This window comes from Sapajus apella, unplaced genomic scaffold (assembly GCF_009761245.1).
Source record: "Sapajus apella isolate SASKATOON/1434 unplaced genomic scaffold, GSC_monkey_1.0 scaffold13, whole genome shotgun sequence".
Taxonomy (NCBI): domain Eukaryota; kingdom Metazoa; phylum Chordata; class Mammalia; order Primates; family Cebidae; genus Sapajus; species Sapajus apella.
The window spans coordinates 10,245,803-10,258,568 of NW_022436953.1; the positions used below are offsets into that span (position 1 = coordinate 10,245,803).

At 41.8% G+C, this 12,766-nt stretch overlaps 1 protein-coding gene across 5 annotated transcripts in view; it reads right to left on the bottom strand.

The window, feature by feature from the left end:
• The window catches only part of SORCS1 (sortilin related VPS10 domain containing receptor 1), a 583,838-nt gene that overhangs the window by 192,802 nt on the left and 378,270 nt on the right, over positions 1 to 12,766 (bottom strand). The gene's annotated exons all lie outside the window — the stretch shown is intronic.

Consider the following 12,766-nt stretch of genomic DNA (forward strand, 5'->3'; position numbering starts at 1 on the left):
TCCATACTTAAAATGCCTTCTCTTGTGTACAGTTCTTTGTTGTTCCTTGTCATCCTGCTGCTGGTTGATAATCTTTACATCACCGTGGGACCCCCTCTGCCTCTAGAAGTGTCCCTTGATGACAGCCCAGAGAATCGTGTTGCTGTAGGTATTCTAGTTTCCATGGGCATCTAGCTACTGATTTGAAAAAATATGTACTATTTACAACAACCCCTTTCTGTTATGTGCCTGATCTGTAACCAACCTGCGCCTGATTCTTCTCCCATTGCATTTGCCACCTCCCACAGTGAATGGATGGTGAGTCACACTGCACTCTACCACGATGGCTCAGCTTTTCTCTCTCACCCCAGCCCGACCCTCAATGAAGGGTCAAATGACTCACCAAGCAACTCACCAAAGCTGCCACATGCACCAGGCATGTCCAAGGAACATCTCAACTCTAGTGAGTATTTACTGACTCTTGAAATAACCTGCTACAACATTGTGTCCATTGGATCAGCGCACAGCCTGAAACCAAAAAATCACTGAACTATCTGGATACCAAGGTGAGCAGCTCAATTGGTTCCAATTACACTTCATTCAGACATCTAGCCAAGGAGAATCTGTAACTTTTTCTAAGTCTTTTTTATTATTAATTCTTTGGCCATCATGCCCGGGGGAGAATGGTTTCCTGGTTTCATTTCATGTTTGATGTACTTTATGAGTGCCAAGGAGAGACGGGTGACAACTCCCCTCACAGAGATAACAGGATGGGACAGGTCACACGTTCCTAACTCAGAACCCAAACAGCCAGTGTATGTATGGCCTGCTTCCTGTTCCCAGCATGTCCTCAGCACCTTGCATCTCAACACAGGGGCTTGTGCAACAATAGCAAGCACCCAACCCAAAAGTTTCCACTTCTCTCCCCACTTGTCTCTTTTAAGCCCAGAGCCCTACTTCTTTCTACAAGTTTACCAAGAACAGAGTTCACACCACTGTGCTATGCCTATGTCATATAGATCTACCTATGTTTACATATAAAGATTAATGCAAATGTGAAAGTATCAGGGCAGTTCAAAATAATATGTCTGTGTACACAGGCTGAATCATATCCATGCTGCAAGGATAATATATAAACTCTATGTGCTCCTTCGGCTACGTCAAGGGATTGCTATTCCTGTTGCCATAGAGAATTCATCTCTGTGAGGAATTGTTTGTGGTTCTTTATTTCTCTTTTTCAATGTATCCCCTAATCTTGGATCTGGAGCCTGTGGACCACTCAGGTATGTCCCATGACACTTGTTTATATCTTCAAAGATCAATTTTGTTATTTGTGAGCATCTAGAGGCCCCTCCAGCATTGGGTATACAAAACAATCCCATCAACCAAGCCTCTCTTATTCAGCTCAGTCAGGTTCTTTTCAATTTACTGTCTCCAAAGGTACCTTTCTGTCTTGGTGGGCTGGCTCTGTCACCTTCCCACACATGCCCTGCTGTGCCTTCACTGAGGCTACCCACTCTGGCAGACGTGGCTTCAAGACTTTCCTTCTTCAACACCAGTCTTGTTTTCAGAGCCAGATGAAAGGTCACCTCCTCTATGAACCCTCCTCTACCTACTAAGATTCCCACTGGTCTTGTTCCAAGAGCAGATGCTATCAAACTACCAGCCAGGTATTTATATTTCACTCTCTTAATGGCCTTTCAAGAGAATCTTCCACAAACAGAAGGCAGAAATTCCTTTCTATCTAAAATTACTCGAAGACCACTTCCTGCCTCTTTAATGAGATTGCAAAGCTTTTAGATGTTGGAAATCTTACCCTTCTACATGAACAGGTGCCTCAAACACAGATGATAAAGGAAAGGGATAATGATTTTGCGCCATGTGAATTTCCAAGTCATGTTGCTATCTAATAAAGAATCCAGGTTCCACAACTGGTGGACAAAGAAAATTTATCAGAGGAGTACATTTTGCTTCCATGGATTTTTACACCTAAAAATCAAACAAAACACACATATGCAAAACCCTATAAATGTCAGTATATTTGAAACTCCCAAGGATTTGAAACCAGAGTCTTGCATATTCACTTTTAGACAAAACTGCTCTGTATTCTCCACCTACTACTTCAAACATTTTTCTCCCTAAAAAGTTAATTGTCCAGCCTGGTATTATGCCAACTAAAAAAGAAAACAACAACTCTCTGCCATTCAAGTGAACGTGTTAATTAAACCTACAGAGTCTGGCAGCAAAGTTCTCCTCCACAAAGAAGGGAATGGTATCAAAGCATTTTACCCAATGACTATCTCAGCCACCCATGGAAGGCTTTCCCTGTAGAATGAGTCAATGTCCTTTAATAAAATTCATAGTGTTGGCAGCACCTAAGTAAGATTTATTTCCCTCTCTGTCTGTTTCTGGCTCCAAGGTTTCTTCTGACTGTCAGAACACAGAACTAAGAACTATCATTACTATCTGTCACATCAGAGAAAGCAGCAGCAGCTTTCCCTAGCTATGCCAAGCTTGGAGAAAGAGAGAAAGATGAGGATGAGGATGAAAGAGTACCCAGACTAGTTTTAGGAGGGCACTGTTCCTCTACTAGTGCTGTGTCATGAACTGTAAAATGCCATCCTTAGAGCATTTGATTTTGTTTAGCTAACCTTAGTATAAATGTTGAAAAGAACTGAAGGAGCAGAAATTTTAGAGAACAGGGGAAGATTCTGCTTATATCTGCAATAAGAATGCAACACAGAAAATCCTTCTGTCTAAAATTATTCTAAAATATCTGTGACCACTTGCATTAGTAGATAAAACTTAATGTACACAACCCAACACTCACCTGTGCTCAAGAGCTATTAGCAGTCTTAGGCCCTAACCCTCCATACGGTCATCATGCTGGTCTGGGAGCTATTCACACTCCTCTCTCTTTCCTGACATGTTCCTCTTCTGAAGACTTTTTTTCTTTTTTCTTTTTTTTTTGAGACATCTTTCACATTGGCTTGTTTCCTTGCCATCTGTCTTTGTTTGCTTTAAGAAGAATGCAGATAAAAATACACTTAACTCCAAAAGATGAAATTGCCAGGGTTAGTTTCATGGAGAGCTTTGAGCCAACTGTCGGCATCTCTGGCATCATCCTCTGGATGTCTTTAGAGCTGAGAGATTCTTCTCAATTTCCTCTCTCCAAAGGTACCTCTTGGTCCTGGTGGGCTGGCTCTGTCACCTTCCCACACATGCCCTGCTGTGCCTTCACTGAGGCTGCCCACTTTGGCAGAAGTGGCTTTAAGACTTTCCTTCTTCAACACCAGTCTTGTTTTCAGAGCCAGATGGAAGGCTACCTCCTCTAAGAACCATCCTCATTCATAGTTGGGTGATCGGCACTGGCTACCAGGAATGACAAAAAGGATATCACATTGGGACAAAATAGCTTGGGGGAGGGAAAGAATGGGATGCACTGGTTTTGCTCAAGACTCCTCGTCTATAGCAGATGAAGAAGGGAGGAGAGAAGGGTACAGCCATTTCCAACACTCACTGTCCACCTTACCATTCACACTTTGGCTAAATCCCTAGAAGAGTGACAACTTGCTACCAGATAAGAAATTCAGCTCCTTGTGGTTATCCACAAGCCTGCAGTTGTCAGTGTCCCTAGAAAGTCTTTCCAATATTCCTAAATCGGATCAGTGTGTCCTCTCTTTTCAGATTGTTAGACAGGTGCACGTGATGGAATTTTCTTTTGCAGCTGGGAAATGAGTAAAAGAGCAACCATTTCACAGAAATTTGTGCCAGGAGAATTCCATAGAATCTAAGAGTTGTGATAACGTTTTAAGTCTTTGGTTCATCGGACCAGATGTTTTTCACCACAAAGTTTCCCATGGCAGCTTCCCCGGTCAGGGGGCAGTTTCCTGGGGCTCCTCCACACAAACTCCTTAGGAGGCATCTGCGTTGGCAGAACACATCCTGCTGTCAGCTCTTTTCAAGGTTGCCTGCCCACTCCTTTTTCCTTCTCTGCTCTTAACATTATGGAAGCAGGGGGCCTGCAAACTGTGCTTCTTGAAAAGGCTGACAGAAAATCCTGCCAGTTCTATTTTATTTGCCTCATCCTAATACTGCCCTCGGGATGGCCTGGGTACAAAGCACTCATCCACCTCGTGACTCTCCGGTTCTCACTGCTATTCCTGCATCCTTTTTAGCAAGAAAGAGATGGTATCTTAAGGACTTCATATAAATTCCTAATGCCAGGCCCGAGGCATCACAAATATCAACTTCTTTTTTCCATCAGCCTAATAGGAAGAAAGAGAATCAGTCCAGGAAAAATGCAGTCCTCAGAAGTATGTTCTGATGCTCTGGTTCCGCAGCATGGGAGGGGCCAGAACCCACGCTAAGGGGAGCCAAAATCTGCAGCAGTTAAAAGGATTCCACAAACTTCACTAAGAGCTGACTTGACTCTTTACCTTGGCAGTTCAGTACAGGGAGCAGACAGTGAGAGAGCCATGATGCCCCATCCAGACCCCACACCCAACCCTGCCCCAACAGATTTAAGTTTCTCATAGAAAAAGTTAGCGTATTAGTGATATCACAGACAACCTACAGTAATGTGTAATATTTTGTTCATAGTTTTGTAGTGGCTTGTGTTGGAGAGGAAAAGTTTGGAAATTGCAAAAGATTTCACAGTGGGCTTTGTGGTATAATCAACATGTTTTAAAATGAAGATGTTCAGAAAGAGTGTTCCAGGGGAATGGGTCTGTGCAAATAAATAGAGCAGCAAAACTCTGGGTGATGGTCTCACATGTTTGGTCAATAGCAAGAGACCCAGTTTGGCTGGGATGCATAACAGAGAGAAGCGGAAGATGGGGCTATAAAGGAGCCTGGAACCAGGCTGGGTAGAGGTAATCTTACCAATACTTTTGGGGAGCTAATATAGACTGAGTCCAAATGTCACTAAGGTCAAAAGACGAGAGTATCAAGGCTGAGCATTCAGATCTCACTGATGAAGGCTGGGCAGGAATGATGGCCTATTGCTGGTTCCATCAATGTCTCCTGCAGCTGGATTTATCAAATTTGTCACTGCTCATTCTCTAGCTGTCACTGAAGTCTGTCGCACACCCTGCAGTTGAGGGTGCTGCTCTGAAGCTTGGAAGATTAGACTTACAGAACTGGGGCTGGCTGGGCAGGGAGGGTCTATACGACTGTGGGCGAGTTTGATTTGTGAACACCTCCTGTGCATCCAGGTCTGGAGGTATATAGGAAAATAATAAGATAAAATCTTAGCCTTAAAGGTTCTGTGTGTTGTTGTTTTTTTTTTTTTTTTGAGTGTCTCTCTCTTGCGCAGGCTGGAGTACAGTGGCATGATCTCAGCTGACTGCAACCTCTGCCTCCTGGGTTCAAGTGATTCTCCTCTCTCAGCCTCCTGAGTAGCTGAGATCACAGGTGTGCACCACCACACCTGGCTAATTTTTGTATTTTTAATAGAGGCAGGGTTTCTTCATGTTGGTCAGGCTGGTCTCGAATTCCTGACCTCAAGTGATCTGCCCGCGCCTTAGTCTCTCAAAGTGCTGGAATTACAGGCATGATCCACCGCGCCGGCCCCTTAAAGGTTCTTAAAGACAAGTGTTGGTGGCATAGAACAGATAAAGAACTAGCTAAAACTTTGGACACACAAATACCTCTCTTCCAAAGCCCAAAAACTACCAAATAGCACAATTGTGCCTGATCAAACCTTAAACCCAATCACTTGTTTTAAAATGTTCATTTCTCCTTATTCTTGTAGGTTTTTTTCCCCCAAAATCATTAGAAACATGCAGATCAAACTGTTCCAGGTAGCAATTGAAAAATAATTATACAACCTGTTTAAACATGGTATCTAAGGTGAATGCAGGCCTTCCTTGTTTGCATATGATGGCATTTCAGCTGGAGAATTTGTTTTATAAACAAGCGTTAGGGTTGACATTTAGCAAGCTCTCTGGTTTCCACTCTAATTGCCAGTTTTGTACTCGGAAACTTAAATTACTTACATATTCATGAGATTAGAAATCAGCTCTGAGATTGGGAAATTTCAAGCACATGAAAATCCTGCCAAACCAGCATGGTATATAAAGCTCAACATATTTCTTATAAAAAACTGAGTGCCTTTTAACTTAATGCAGTGCCTTGGGGAAACGTGATGGCATTAGGTAGATATCAGTTTCCAAAGTGTTTGTGCTTGTGCAGAAATCATTTGAATATCCCCAGGGGGTTGAATTTCAAGGATCAATTTGTCTTTATCTCAATCTTGCCCTTTTGACATTAAGGGGCTGTTAGGTCTATTCAAAAACAAATAGAGTTAATGTGAAGATAAATACTTTAATGTTTAATGGTTTACTATTATAATCAATAATATTTCTAAGTTCTACATATCCATCTGTCCTGTACCATTCATTCTGCTTCCACAGGACCTTTTAGTGATTGTCTAAAAAGGCATTTAAATTAAATTGATTAAAGTGCCTGTAGCTCTATGTACTGGAAAGACACTGAGATAAGACAGCCTCTGACCAAGGCAGGCTTTGTCTAATTCCAGTTGCACCACACCAGGGATGCTATCTCTCAGGTCTTTGGATAACACATTGCCTGGTGTCTATGCCCTGTTTGCTATGCACCAGGCTCTGTGTTAATATTTTGCATGCATTATCTCAGTATCATTAAATAGTGCCATGAGCCAGGTATTCTTATTTCCACTTTACAGTTGGAGAAACTACATTTAAGCGACCTGCTGAAGGTCACAGAGCAGTGGTAGGACCTGACCGAGTAGAGAGCTGACCCCCTTACCAGCTTGCCTTATTGTCGATCAGTGTTGAGAAGCCTAAATATGATTGAGATTTTGAAAGCACCTGGCCTCTATTTCCTTATGAAGTAGTCATTATTTCCCAGGGAATGCCTGGCATTCAAAGCAGCCATGATAAGTATTGCCCTTTTGTGAGGGCTCATGCAGGAAAAGAAAGAAACAATTAAAAGAAATAAAGATAAGCTTTTTTATTTATACATATGTTTACAAATATACATATAAAACAGACATAAAACTTTAAAGCCATTGCAGAGGCTAGGCAGGGGGATCACACCTGTAATCCCAGCACTTTGGGAGGCAGAGGCAGGTGGATCATGAGATCAGGGGACCAGCCTAAACAACATAGTGAAACCCTGTCTCTACCAAAAACTCAAAAATTAGTCAGGCATGGTGGCACACACCTGTAATCCCAGCTACTCAGAAGGCTGAGGCAGGAGAATTGCTTGAACCCAAGAGGCAGAGGTTGCAGTGAGCCGAGATCACACCACTGCACTCCAGCCTGGGCGACAGAACAAGACTCCTTCTAACAAACAGACAAACAAAAAAATTGCAGGACTGGTAGTGAGAGAAAAAAGGCAGAGAACTAAAATTAGTTCTTTTTAAATAAAATTCATTCATTAATTCATTAAAAAGAATAAAATTCTTTTTAAATAAAATTCATGCATGTTATTAAAATTCTATCATTTTCTGTTTATCAAAGTGGCAGAACATATGATTTTATCAACATATGATTTTAACTGATAAAGTCAGCCTTCATTTATGTAAAGAATGCTGTTAATTAAATTAGAGTTTCTGGCTGGGCACAGTGGCTCACGCCTGTAATCCAGCACTTTGGGAGGCAGATCACTTGAGGCCAGGATTTTGAGACCACTCTGGCCAACATGGTGAGATGCCATCTCTACTAAAAAAAATACAAAAATTAGCCAGCTATGGTGGCAGGTGCCTGTAATCCCAGCTACTCAGGAAGCTGAAGCAGGAGAATTACTGGAACCTGGGAGGCAGAAGTTGCAGTGAGTCAAGATCGCACCACTGCACTCCAGCCTGGGCAAGATAGCAAGACGCTGTCTCAAAAAAAAAAAAAGTTAGATTTTCCATTATTTGTAAACAGAATCTCTCCCTACCAAAGCCTGTTTCCTGACTTTAAAACCATGTTTTGGTTTTACATTTATCTCCCTAGGCAGGAGAATCACTTGAACTAAAAAATGTTGAAGGGAAGGCCAACATACAGGCCTTAAGATTTTCTATGTATTTCATAAACTGATCCTTTGCAATTTAAAGATGATCAAGAATGAGGCAAGTTCTCCACTTGTTCTTGCTTAGACTGCTGACTCATAGAGCTCCAAAATATGTGACACAATATAAACTTATAAATATTCTAGAACTACCACAAAATAAAGGGTGGGCCAAACTGTCCTAAAGGTTTTCTTCTCCTCTACAAAACTGATCATTTGTTTGAATGTCCTTTTTTCAAAAAATCACACAAAAAATATATTTAACATCTTCTCAAGTAAAATCAAAAGGGAGATCCATGAACAAAAGAAAAACAAAGAGAATGGGAAAGATGAAAAGACAAACACAGGGCAGCAGAAGGGGTTTATTCCTCCTATGCAGTGTTTCCTTTTAAATTTTTGAGGTCATTGTTAAACACACAAAAATAAGAAAACGTTGGCCGGGCGAGGTGGCTCATGCCTGTAATCCCAGCACTTTGAGAGGCCAAGACGGGTAGATCACCTGAGGTCAGGAGTTCAAGACCAGACTGGCCAACATGGTGAAACTCCGTCTCTACTAAAAACACAAAAATTAGCTGGGCATGGTGGTGCATGCGCCTGTAATCCCAGCTATTTGGGAGTATGAGGCAGGAGAATCGCTTGAACCCGGGAGGTGGAGGTTGCAGTGAGCTGAGATTGCACCACTGCACTCCAGCCTGGGCGACAGAGTGAGACTCTGTTTCAAAAATAAATAAATAAAAATAAATAAATAAAGAAAACATCACATTAAAAACAAAGCAGAATTACTTCTCTTAAAGGAATAACAAATTCTGAGGGTCTGGTGACATTGGACCCACCTTCCTACATGGCAAGAACACCAGGCTAGAGCTTGACAGCATCCCTCCCTCCTTCTAAATGAACACCTGGCTCTCCACCTTCCCACAGCCTGGACTCAGCCCGTTTTGTTCAGTTATATTTCTTGCCAGTTTGTGTAGGAACTGCAGTCATGCCCTAGGTGGTCTTGGCTGCCCACGAGGGTGGGAACTGCACAGGACAGGAGAAGAGCAGCCCTTCCTGCTTATGGTCAGGGGCAGCAAGACCTTCTCCGGAGCCAAGCCCTTCTCCTGAAGAAGGAGCTGGGATTATGGACAGCAAGGGGGCCTTCTGCTCTCCAGCCACTCAGCAGCCAGAGTCCTGACCGTGTTCCGGTTGGTTTCACAACCCACTCTCCCTTTTACAAATCACTTCTCCATTGCGAATCCCAACAGAGGCACCAAGAGCCCTGCCCCAGCATAGACAGCAAAGCTGAGGTATATACAGATTCTCATACTTCTCTCCTTTTTTTTTTTTTTTTTAATTTCCTTATAGTCACATCTGCTCTTTGTTTTCTCTCATTTCAAATGTTTCCCAACACATCATGTTTAGTGAGGTGTTTAAGACAGACTGAGAGATGCCGTTGGAGGCAATGTTTTACAGCACAGTTTGTACACTAGTTTATTGCCAAATTAAAATAAAGATGTAATCTGGCAGACTCAGCCTTCTGCTAAGCCTTCCTTGGGTGGCTTCCTGTATTGAGGCAAGAAAGTGAGGAAAAGCTAGCATTGAAGTAAAGGACTGTATCTCCTTTCTCTGATCTGCTCAGTTTCCAAATGCAAAGAAAATTTTAAAAATGGACAGAATGCTTGGTTTGCCTACTGCTTAAATCACAGAAATAAAAAAATAAATTAATTAACAAAAGAAAGCCAGATTTCAGTGCTCCTATAAGTGCCACAGAAGTCTTCATACTCTCCACAAGGATTCACTGTTTTAAGAAATGTGAGAGGTGCGACTTTATACAGCCAGTAGTCCCCTGTCCATTTGAAACAGAATCTCTGTAATATCTACAAATCTATACTGTTCTATAAATCTATGAATCTATAAATCCATACTGTTCTATCTCTAATTTTCAGAAAAATCTGAAAATGTTAGGGCTTTCCAAAGGCACATCCTCACAGAGGCCCTTCACATGCCAAGTCCAGCTCCTATTTCTTTACTTGGTAAGCCTGAGGGCAGGGTTTCCTATGTAGCCAGGCTACTTATTTAAGAATTTCAATGAGTGAAAAGGTCCACACCTTTTCCTTTCAATCATTCTAGCGGTGCCTGGACAACCACGTCGAGACACCCAGAGAGCTGATAAAACTTATCTGGTTGTATGTATAAGGGTTTTTCTAGAAGACATTAGTGCCTGAATCAGTAGGCTGAGAAAATCCACCCTCCCCAGTGTGGGTGAGCCTCATCCAATCCTTGGAGGTGTTGAACAGAACAAAAGGGCAGAGGGAAAGTGAATTCCCTCTTTCTTTTTAAGCTGGGATGTCCATCCATTTCCCCTCGCCCTCAGACATCAGAGTTCTTGGTTCTCAGGCCTTTGGACCTGGAGCAGGACTTACACCATTGGTTCCACCCCCACCCAATTCCCAGGTTGTCCAACCTGGACTAAATTATATCACTGCTATTCCTAGTTGCCCAGCTTACAGATGGCAGATTTTGGGACTTCTAAGCCTCCATAATTGCATGAGCAAATTCCAATCTCTCTCTCTCTCTCTCTCTCTCTCTTCCCCCCCCCCCCGCCTCTCTCTTTCTCTCTTTTTCTCCCATCTCTTATTGGTTCTATTTCTTTGGAGAACCCTGACTAATATAACCACCTAGATGTTGAATATTGCAAATAGATTTCTCCTTCTACGTAAAAAGGCAAAATATCAAAAAATCCTGGTTTTATGAATTCCAAGGATGGCCATACATATTTTTCCCTGAGTAAAACTACGTTTTAAAATCTTAATATTACCTCCCATAAAACTGATATCCAGTAAAATTATATCTTGAGCCAGAAAGGAAAATCTGTTCAACAAAACTCTTTGAGTCCCTTATAATGCCCATATTAAAAAGCTGCTTATGGGATTTAAGCACCCAAGATGAAACACAGTTACAGCAGAGTGTCATAACTCATATGGGGTCCATCTTGCAGGCCAGAGCTCCAAACTCTGTCCTTAGGATCTTAAAAGTCTCATTCACTGAAGAAGAGAAAAAGCAATGTCAGGGAGATAAGAGAAAAATAAATGTGGCTGTGTGTTCAAAAGAGGGAGAGTATGCCTTAAAAAACAAGGAAGCCAGCAAATAAAGAAAAAGAGAAAAGAAGAGGACCCTGTTCATTGCCTGTTCATTGCCACCTCATTAAGGCATTTTCTAAGGGAATATTTACCACAGTTTGATATAAAATGCCATCCAGCAGAGATAATACTGACTATGATCCTAGCTAGGAGAACTGCAGCAGCGACATTAGCAGCTGTCACAGAAAAACTGATGAGCTATACTTACATGAAACAATAAACGTACCTGTTTCCGGAGCAAGTGAGGTCACCGGCCAGCCAACACCAGCACATGTTCCTCCTTGTTCCCACATCTCATGAGTACTAAAAGCTTCATGACCCACGGTGACTATCGGCTTTTATTTCCATATCACTGACCCACCTGAGTGGTCAGAAACCCTCTCAACTTGATTTCCAGCCAATGCCATCAGCTAATGGCTGCAGCTCACTCCCTTCCAGCAAATGCCCCACTCCCTACTCTGTGATTTAAGCCTAGAGATATGGAGGTCGTCTTGGATTCCTACTTCTATAGCTGGCTATCCACAATTTGTCCTTTTCAGTATGATTTATCCTTCATTCTCTCTTAAAGAAACAGAGAGGTTGGAACAGAACAGACACCTCAGAAATAACACCACACATCTACAACCATTTGATCTTTGACCAAGCTGACAAATACAAGCAATGGGGAAAGGATTCCCTATTTAATAAATGGTGTTGGGAAAACTGGCTAGCCACATGCAGAAAGCTGAAACTGGATCCCTTCCTCATACCGTATACAAAAATTAACACTAGATGGATTAAAGGTTTAAACATGAGGCCTAAAACCATAAAAGCCCTGGAAGATAACCAAGGCAGTACCATTCAGGACATAGGCATACACAAAGACTTTATGACTAAAACACCAAAAGCAATGGCAACAAAGGCCAAAATAGACAAATGGGATCTAATTAAACTAAAGAGCTTCTGTACAGCAAAAGAAACTGTCATCAGAGTGAACAGGCAACCTAGAGAGTGGGAGAAAATTTTTGCAATCTATCCATCTGACAAACAGTTAATATTCAGAATCTACAAAGAACTTAAACAAATTTACAAGAAAAAAAAAAAACATCAAAACATAGGAACAGACATTTCTCAAAAGAAGACATTTATGTGTCCAAGAAACACATGGAAAAAAGCGCATCATCACTGGTCATTAGAGAAATGCAAATCAAAATCACAATGAGACACTATCGCATGCCAGTTAGAATGGCGATCATTAAAAAATCAGGAGACAACAGATGCTGGAGAGGATGTGAAGAAAAAGGAATGCTTTTTCATTGATGGTGGGAGTGTAAATTAGTTCAACTATTGTGGAAGACAGTGTGGCAATTCATTAAGGATCTAGAGAACCAGAAATACCATTTGACCCAGCAATCCCATTACTGGGCATATACCCAAAGGATTATAAATCATTCTACTATAAAGACACATGCACGCTTACATTTATTGCAGCACCATTCACAATAGCAAAAACTTGGAACCAACCCAAATGCCCATCAATAATAGACTGGATAAAAAAATATGGCACTTATACACCATGAAATATTATGCAGCCATAAAAAAGGATGAGTTTGGCTGGGCACAGTGACTCATGCCTGTAATACCAGTGCTTG